Below are 9,133 nucleotides of genomic sequence, written 5' to 3'. Positions count from 1 at the left end.
ATACTCAGCCAGCAATCTGAATACTTGGGTTCAGATCCTGGCTCCATTGTTTAATAGTTACTTCACTTCTATGAGCATGTGTTCCCATCTGAAAAACAGATAACACCTGACTGATCACTTTCTAAGATCATAAAAATCAGCTAAGCTACTATACACCAACTGCACTGTTTCACTCTCCAGACACACCAGAGGAATGCAGCCAGCAGAGTGGGCGAAGACACTGGATCTGGATTATTGACTTTTGCCCTGGCTAGGTTTTTATGACACTGTCTCTCCTGGTTCTCTTCCTGCTTTTCTCAGTGTTCCCTCCTCCTATTGATCTCCAATGGAAGGAGTTCTCAGGTCTCGATCCTGGGCCCTACCCTCTGTCTACGAGTCTCTCTTCAGGTAACCTCAGCATGTCTCTAAATCCTATCTATCTGTTGATGACTCCCAACATTATATCCCCATGTCAGACCCCTTCTTTGAGTTTCATACTGGAATGTCCACTGTCTCTTTGAGATGCCACCACTGGGATGCTGCACAGGAAGCTCCAATGTAACTATACAAAAGCAGTTCTGATGGTGTCTTGTCCAGCAATGCCTGGGATGCCATCTGAGCCCACCCACCTTGTTCTTCATTTGGCTTTTCTTTAGGTCTTAGTGAACTTACATTTCACCTTCTCTGACTTACTTAAGGGGGGGATCAGTCTCACAATTATTCTGTCACTTCACCTTGCTCATTTTCTTCATTTCACTTTTCACATGCTCTACAATGTTTACTTGACTATTATTGGTTATCCTTTCTAGAATTTTAGCTCCATGAGGGGACCATGTCTCTTATTTACTTTTCTATGCCCAGGCCAGGTAAAATGCCTGACCCACTGCAGCTGTTCAGCAAATATCTGATGAATCAATGAAAGGGTATCCAGAGCAGGGTCACCTAATCTTGCTGATGTAATCCAATCTGTTTTATAATATTAGTAGAATTTAATGGAATATAAGAAATACGCTTGGGTCGAGCTGGTGTTGCTCAGTGGTTGAGTGTTGAACCATGAACCAGGAAGTCAGGGTTCGATTCCCAGTCAGAGCACATGCCTGGATTTTGGGCTCAATTCCCAGTAGGGGATGTGCAACAGGCAGCCAATCAATGATTTTCTCTCATCATTGATGTTTCTCTCTCTTCCTCTCCCTTCCTCTCTCTGAAATAAATAATAAATAAATAAATAAGATAATATACTTGGAAGAGTCTGGTCTGCTACCTGGCACATAGTAGGTGTTTATTAAATACTATTAAATTTAAATTAAGTATTAATCCCCTCTCCCTTTTCTGGGCTATACATAATAAGTATATAATGTGCATCCAAAAGCTCTTAATCAAATCAGATGCACATACCATAGTTCTAAACTGAGTGTACCAACTAAGAAGCGCTGGACTGAACTTCCAGAGACCACTGTAATCATGTTTATCTTGATTCATATTAAAGTTTGAGATCTAGTTATGTAGAATATACATTAAAGTGCAGTACTGTGTGTATTAGTCAAGGTTCTCCAATCAAAAAAGACAATAGAAGATTAGCTAGCTAGCTAGCTAGCTAAAATCTATAGGGTACACTGGCAGGTTGGAAATTCAGGTAAGACTTAAAGTTGCAGTCTTGAGTGAATCCCACAGGGTAGCAGCCTGGAAATATGGACAGGGTTTTAATGCTTCAATTTTGAAGAGAATTCCTTTTACTTTGGATGAGGCCCACCACATTATGGAAGATAATCAGCTTTACTCAAAGTTACAGATTTAAATATTAATCATACTTAAAATATATCTTCACAGAAACATCAAGACTGCATTTTGACCAAATAATTGAGCATCCTGTCAGACATGTTAACACATAAAATTAACCATCACACTGGGCAAATATTTTAATGATCAATTTTAAGAAGACTGCTGAAGCGGCCTGGCTCAGTGATTGAGCGTCAACTTATGAACCAGGAGGTCACAGTTCAATTCCCAGTCAGGGCACATGCCCAGGTTGTGGGCTTGATCTCCAGTAGAGGGCATGCAAGAGGCAGCCAATCAATGATTCTCTCTCATCGTTGATCTTCCTATCTCTTTCTCCCTCTCCCTTCCTCTCTCAAATCAATAAAAATATATTTTAAAAAATTTAGAAGTAAGATTGAAATAGTCTAATATTTCTTCAATTCTAGGCTAGGTTTCATGGAAAATCTATAGTACAAAATCTTTATTCCTTCCTGACACCTGCAGGAGTTTATTGATTTGTTTTTCTTTTTTTAGTGTCACCCTCTTATTCTCTTTTGTGTTTTTTTTTTTTATGAGCAAATCCACATTTATTTCAACGCCATGTCGTTTTCAATTTAAAAACCTCCTAAGTTAGCGGGAGCCCTAGTTCCCTGGGACAGCACGCCAGAGGTACTGAATGAAATTCATCACCTTTCTCTCCAAACCCCTAGCAATTCATCCAATTCAAGTCCACACAGCGTAGAAAGCCAGGAGTTGTCTCTTCAGTCAGTCTGCTCCTCTGGTTCCTGATCTTTCTTTCAAGGGAGGGAGGTCAAAATATCTCAAACAGGGAACAAAACCACAGTTGAGCTTTCAGCTCAGGTTTGTAAGATGGATCAAGGGAAGACCCCACTGACTCCAAAGAAATGAACCGGTTAAAATGAATTCCTCCTTTACAGTTTTTTTTTGGGGGGCGGGGGGTAGTCCTACAGAACAAAAATGACTAAAGATTTACAAATGAGGATCCGTTGCATAGATGAGAATCCCGTGGTAAGTGCAGGCTCCAGCTCCTAAAAAAAAAGAAGGGGCCTGACCAGATAGCCTGGATCAGAAAAGGAACCTACCACATGTGAATAAAACCATCTGAAGAACAGCTCCTCTCTACTTTGAGGCCAGGTAAAATACTTACGGAGAGTGGGAAAAGAGAGGAACAAGCCCCAACAGAAGAGAAAATGCTGACATCAGCGTGTATAAAAATTTCAGCTCAATCTTTAACGGTGGTAGCTCCTTTAGCCTCCTCCCTGTTTTGTTGTAGGGCCATAAACCTTTACCAAGCAGACAGTAGTAGAAAAAGGCTAGAAAGAGGGGCTTGAAGACGATGGATTTTGATTCCTGATTTTATTGTTCAATTTCTCTTTTCTAGTTAAAGTAGTCTTCGGTGGCTGGGAAGCCTGGCCTCCCAAGACCAGAGTCAGTTGGAGCTGGTTCTTGTTGGAAGGGGGTTGGGTTGGGGGACTGGGATGGGGGCAGGGAGACCCCTGATCTGCTGGCGGTCCTGGGTGGAGAAGACGAACTGCACTTCACTGAGCCTGGGGTGTGGTGGGAAGGGGATGAGGCAGGAGCGGCTGGCTGGGGAGATGGGACCCACCTCAGTCCCCAGCTTCATTCTCTTCTAATGTTTCCCCACTGGTGGCATTCTCTGCAGTCTTGGAGGCCTCTTTTTTTTTTTTTCTTTTTCTGGGTTTTCCGACTTGCAGAACTCTGGAGGAGGGCCTTTAGCTCTACATCCTGGACCTCCTTGTCAGACTTGTAAAGGTCAGGCTCAAAGGGACCACTGGTTATCCGCATGGGGCCACTGGGCATCAGCAGAACTGTAAATTTAAACTGGGCAACAAATTCGCCCTCCTTCTCATAGAGAACATTAAATGGCTGCGGCAGTTCATGTTTGGCGCATTCCACCACACCCATCCGGGCCTTCTTCTCTTCTTCAAATGCTCTAAAGTAAACGGCATGGCATCAAAATGCCTTTCAACCTCACTAAAGAAGGCACATGAAGTTTTCATTTTCAGGCCATATTATTTAGAAGGATCTCGTTTATAAATGGTGGTTCTGTCCTGCATCCTTGGCCTTGTCCTCTCCTGAGCCGACGAGAACATCCACAGCATATACTTCATGTACCTCCAATTTAGCTTTCTTGTGGTCCTGCTTCTGCTGGTCTGTGGGATTCTGGATAATGGTTTTCTCTCCATCGATGACATGCTGCTTCAATTGGTGTGACAGCATACCTTCTATTGGCTGCTGGAAGCCGATCCACCCTAGCTGCAGGGATGTTTCAAGGGACCTGGCGTATATGGCATACTGTTCTTAATATGTTTGCTCCCCTTCTTAAGCGCTATGTGTTTTAACCAAGGTCACCTCTCCAAGAAAGGTTGTTTCCCCAGGTGAGGATTTTTATCAGTAAACCCTTTAACTAAGTGCCAGAGGGGTAGTTAATCACTTTAACTACGAACAATCACACTTAAGCTACATAATCTTTACTTGGAATAACCTCCTTCAGTTACTTCCTTGTAGCTTAATAGAACAATAGAGTAACCTTGGAATGGAGATAAGAAACGCCCTGACCTTTGGAATAGAATGGATAGGGTTAAGATCAAATAGTATAAATACAAGTGTAAGAGGACAATAAAGAGAGGAACCTGGCTAAGAGGAACCTCGCCATGATGATCACCTGAACGCTGCCTCTGTGTCCTTCATTCTTCGCCGACTCCGTCCACACCTATGGGGAACCCCTGGACCTGTTGGGGCTGGACCCCAACAATTGGCGTGCAATTAAATGAATGGGCAACTTTGTTCCAGGCTTCGGTCACTTGTGTGTTCTGGTTTCCAGGTTTGACCAGGCGTAGGGCAGCTTCTGCACAAAGGTGAGCTGCCTTAATGACATCTGCTTTCCTCCCTGTCACTTGGGTCCCCTGAGCTATACCAACCACAGTATAGCCAAAAGTGTGAGCCACATTAGCGATGAAGCCATCCACATGGACCCCAAGGTCAATTTTTACCAAGTCACCTTTCTTGAGAATATAGTCCTGGTTGCTTTTCAAAGGGGATAAGTGACACACAGTTATTTACTGAAATACTGGTGGGAAAGGCAATACCTTTCTTCATTTCTTTTTTTTTCTTGAAAATTTTCCCTGTCTCTTCCAGAATCATGGCATCACCTTTCTCACACAGGCTCAGCACCGACACACCTGAGCAGGATGCTTCCACCAAAGACCGAAGAACCCGGTTGGCGATGTCGCCCCATCTTATACTTGGTCACGACCAGGTCCTCGGCATAGTTTGCTCCTGCTGCTCGTCCTCGCCGGACATCTTCCCGCCACCACCACCACTGCAGCCTTGTTCCCTTGAGCAGCTGCCTGGGTCTCCCTCCCTAGCCACAAGCTGTGGCCAGAGTCCCTTGGGAGACCGCGAGCAAAAGCGCGAGCAAGCAAGGGAGCGGGCGGGCTGAGGCCCAGGGCACGCTGGGACCTCTTTTGTGTGTTTTTTAATCCTCACTGAGGATATATTCTTTTCCATTGATTGTTAGAGAGAGTGAAGTTGGGGGAGAGAAACATGTAAGAGAGACAAATCAATTGGTTGTCTTTTGCACATGCTCAGACTTGGGCCACGGAACCAACCTGCAAATGAGGTACCTGCCCTTGACCAGGAATAAAACCTATGACTCTTTGGTGCCCAGGCCAACACTCTAATCATTTAGACACACTGTCCAGGGCTCACCCTCTTATTCTTAAGAGATTTAATACTTTGGAGGTGGGAAAGGGTTCTTAGAACTTTATTTATTTACTATTTTTTTATTGATGAGAGAGAGAGAGACATCAATGTGAGAGAGAAACGTCAATTGGTGCCTCCCATACATGCCCCAATGAGGAATGGAACCCAGCACAACATAGGTATGTGGCCTGATTGGTAATGACCCCGGGACATTTTTGGTGTATGGGATGATGCTCAACCAACTGAGCCACCTGGCTGGGTCCTAGTTAGGAGTTTATTAATCACTACCTACCCAGACTGGGCAGTCTAGAAATAGGTCTCTCCTCAAAATAAAGACATGTGTGTGTCACATTCCCCCATCCCAGATATTAACTGCTTATAATTTCATTTAAAAAGCCACAAAACAAAACAAACTAAAGCATACTAATTCCAGAGCTCTGGTCACTATGCTGGATACTAATTACAATGAAAAAGAAAATGTGGCTTCTGCTTTCTAAGTTTTTTGCTGGTTGTCACTAGGCCCCTTAATTCTCAAGATTTGTTTAACTAAATAAAACAAAGCCACTTTATGAAACTGCAAAGGCATGACAAGGAGTAATAGGAAAGACCCCTTAGTGGAGGAGAACCAAGATGATCGTGTAGGTACAGACTGGTACTCGCTGCCTCCCACAACCACATCAAAATTACAACTAAAATACAGAACAACCATCATTCAGAACTGCCTGAAAACTGGCTGAATGGAAGTCCTACAACTAAAGAAGTAAAGAAGAAAGCACATGGAGACTGGTAGGAGGGATGGAAGCCTGAAACTTGCTAGTCCGACATCCACGTGTGGCCTTGTTTTTAATTGGAAAGGATATCTTAGCTGTGTAGGTATCCTGTGAAGAGCAAGAAGTTCCAGACCCACACCAGCCCCCCAGCCCAGGGTTCCAGAGCTGGGAAGAGAAGGCCCCATAACTTCAGGCTGTAAAAACCAGCGGGGATATGGCTGAGTGACATGGAGGCTGCTGGAGTTTCAGGCAGTTCCTCTTAAAGGGCCAGTGCACAAACTTACTCAGACTTGCTCCCTCTGAACTCCATTGCTGGGGCAGCAGCTTGGTCGGGGAGTAAGAAGGGGATCCAGGCACAGACAGGGAGGAACTGGATTGTATGGCCTTAGAGCAAGAACTTGGGGGTGGCTTTCTCCAAGATAAGGGTGCTTGCAGGGTCATTGTTCCTATGTTGACACCTCCCCCATCAGAGAGCTGACTGGCAGCCATACCTGAGTTTCCATCAGCATGGCCCACATTGTTTGCTCCACCCTGGTGGTTCCCTGAGACCCTGCCCCATCCAATTTGCAGGCCCACCCAAGCCGTTTGCAGTAGCTTTTCCATATGAATGGCCTGTCCTGGCTCAGGCTTCAGACTTTGCTAAAATCTCTCAATCAAGCAGCTGGTGTCATCATACCCTATATCTATCAATAAGAGGCCCAAGACCTGTCATTAGCAGCAGCCTGCCTTGCTTCACAGCTTGGCCTTGCCTGGGCACTTCTAAGCCCAACACAAGTAGCAGCCATCTACAGATCACTCTGTAGCTCCTGTTCGGTGGCCCCAGGCAGTGGCTGTCTTTGCATCTCCTGGGAGGCCCCAGAGCCAGTGAACCCGGTGGACAGCTTCAGACCATACCAGATTAAAACTCTACACATCCACGAGCAATAATCTCAAGGGGCAGACTCAGTGAGCAACAAAACCCCACTGAAGCAAGTCCTTCTCAATAGGGATATCTCTTGCACAGCAACTCTTCCACTGTAGTCGCATCTGGTCCTCACAGTCAATTGGCCTGGAGGCCAATTCCTTCTAGTGATGCCAATAGTAATCATGGCTTAACTACAATAAGACTGTGCACACAGACTACATAGGGACACACCTAGAGTGCTGAGCTCAGGTGACTGGGGAGGCTGAGCCACTGCGTCCTACAGGACACCTACTACGCAAGGTCACTCTACCAATTCCAGGAGACACATAAAAACAAACACAGGAAAGCAGCCAAAATGCAGAGACAAAGAAACATGTCACAAATAAGCACAGAAGAAATCTCCAGAAAAAGAACTAAATGAAATGGAAGCAAACAAACTACTAGATACAGAGTTCAAAACAATGATTATAGGTTGCTCAAGGATCTTAATGAGAGCTTCAATGGACTTAGAATTTCAAGAACCTTAGTGAGAACATCAAAGATATGAAAAAGGACCAATCAAAAATTAAGCATACACTAACTAAAATAAGGAATAATTTACAGGGATTCAACAATAGAGTAGAGCATTCTGAGAATCAAATTAATGATTTGGAATATGAGGAAGCAAAAAACACCCAATCAGAAGGACAAAAAGAAAAAAGAATTAAAAAGTATGAAGATAGTGTAAGAAGCCTCTGGGACAACTGCAAGCATACCAACATTTGCATTATGGGGGTACCAGAAGTAGAAGAGAGAGAGCAAGATATTTACCGATTTGAAGAAATAATGACAGAAAATTCCCCTACCTGGACTTACAAGTCCAGGAAGTGCAGAGAGTCCCAAACAAAAGGAATCCAAAGAGGACCACACCAAGACACATCATAATTAGAATGCCAAGGGTTAAGCACAAAGAGAGAATCTTAAAAGCATCAAGAGAAAAGCACTTAGTTACCTACCAGGGAGCAACCATACGACTATCAGCTGATTTCTCAACAGAAACTATGCAGGCCAGAAGGGAGTGGCAAGAAATATTTAAAGTGATGAATAGCAAGGATCTACAACTAAGATTGCTCTACCTAGAAAAGCTATCATTTAGAATTGAGGGTCAGATGAAGAGTTTCAAAGACAAGGAAAAGCTAAAGGAGTTCATCACCACCAAACCAGTATTACATGAAATATTGAAGAGTATTCTATAAGAAGAGGAGGAGGAGGAAGAGGAGGAGGAGAAGGAAGAAGAAGAAGAAGAGATAAAAAATATGAACAGTAAAATAGCAACAAATACATATATATCACCAATTGAATCTAAAAATAAAAATAAACGAACAGGAAATTAATGAACAAAATACACTGATGAATAAAATAGAACCAGTGGCCTGGAAACATGGAAGAGATTGAGGAATCTTAGCGGGAAGGAGGGCGGGCTGTGGAGGGAAGGTGGGATGAGATTAACCAAAGTGCTTATATGCATATATGCATTACCTATGGACACAGACAATAGGGTGTTGAAGGTCTGGGGCCAGATGGTAACTGGGTGGAAGGGGGCAATGGTGGGGAAAAAGGGAGACATCTGTAATACTATAAACAATAAAGATTTTTAAAAAGACCCTTTAGCTTCTGAGATATTTACTAGAAGTTGGATAGATCTGTTATAAAATGATATATACTATAGCATTGTTCCAGCAGGAAACAATTAGTTCAGAACAGTTCCAGGTATGTAGTGATGCTCATTGTCAAATCTGATTTTCCCAGCCTGTGACTGTGTCCACTAGATGGCGCCAAAGGACGCTCTGCAGCTAGAATGCACTGGCTTCTATTCAGAAAACATAAAATGTATTTAGTAAGGCCAGCATCTTAAACAAAGCATCTTGTCTGAAATCCTCCTTTTTCTCCATGTTAGTGTGACATGTGGATCAAAATAAGTGGACAAGGGAATGGTTTT

General features: G+C 43.6%; 1 pseudogene; it reads right to left on the bottom strand.

Moving 5' to 3' along the window:
* Positions 1 to 2,679: 2,679 nt before the first annotated feature.
* Positions 2,680 to 5,079, bottom strand: LOC102258146 (annotated as a pseudogene).
* Between the last annotated feature and the right edge of the window lie 4,054 nt (positions 5,080 to 9,133).

The sequence above is a fragment of the Myotis brandtii genome, unplaced genomic scaffold (assembly GCF_000412655.1).
Source record: "Myotis brandtii unplaced genomic scaffold, ASM41265v1 scaffold49, whole genome shotgun sequence".
NCBI classification, from domain to species: domain Eukaryota; kingdom Metazoa; phylum Chordata; class Mammalia; order Chiroptera; family Vespertilionidae; genus Myotis; species Myotis brandtii.
This window is presented reverse-complemented; position numbering and strand designations above follow the sequence as displayed.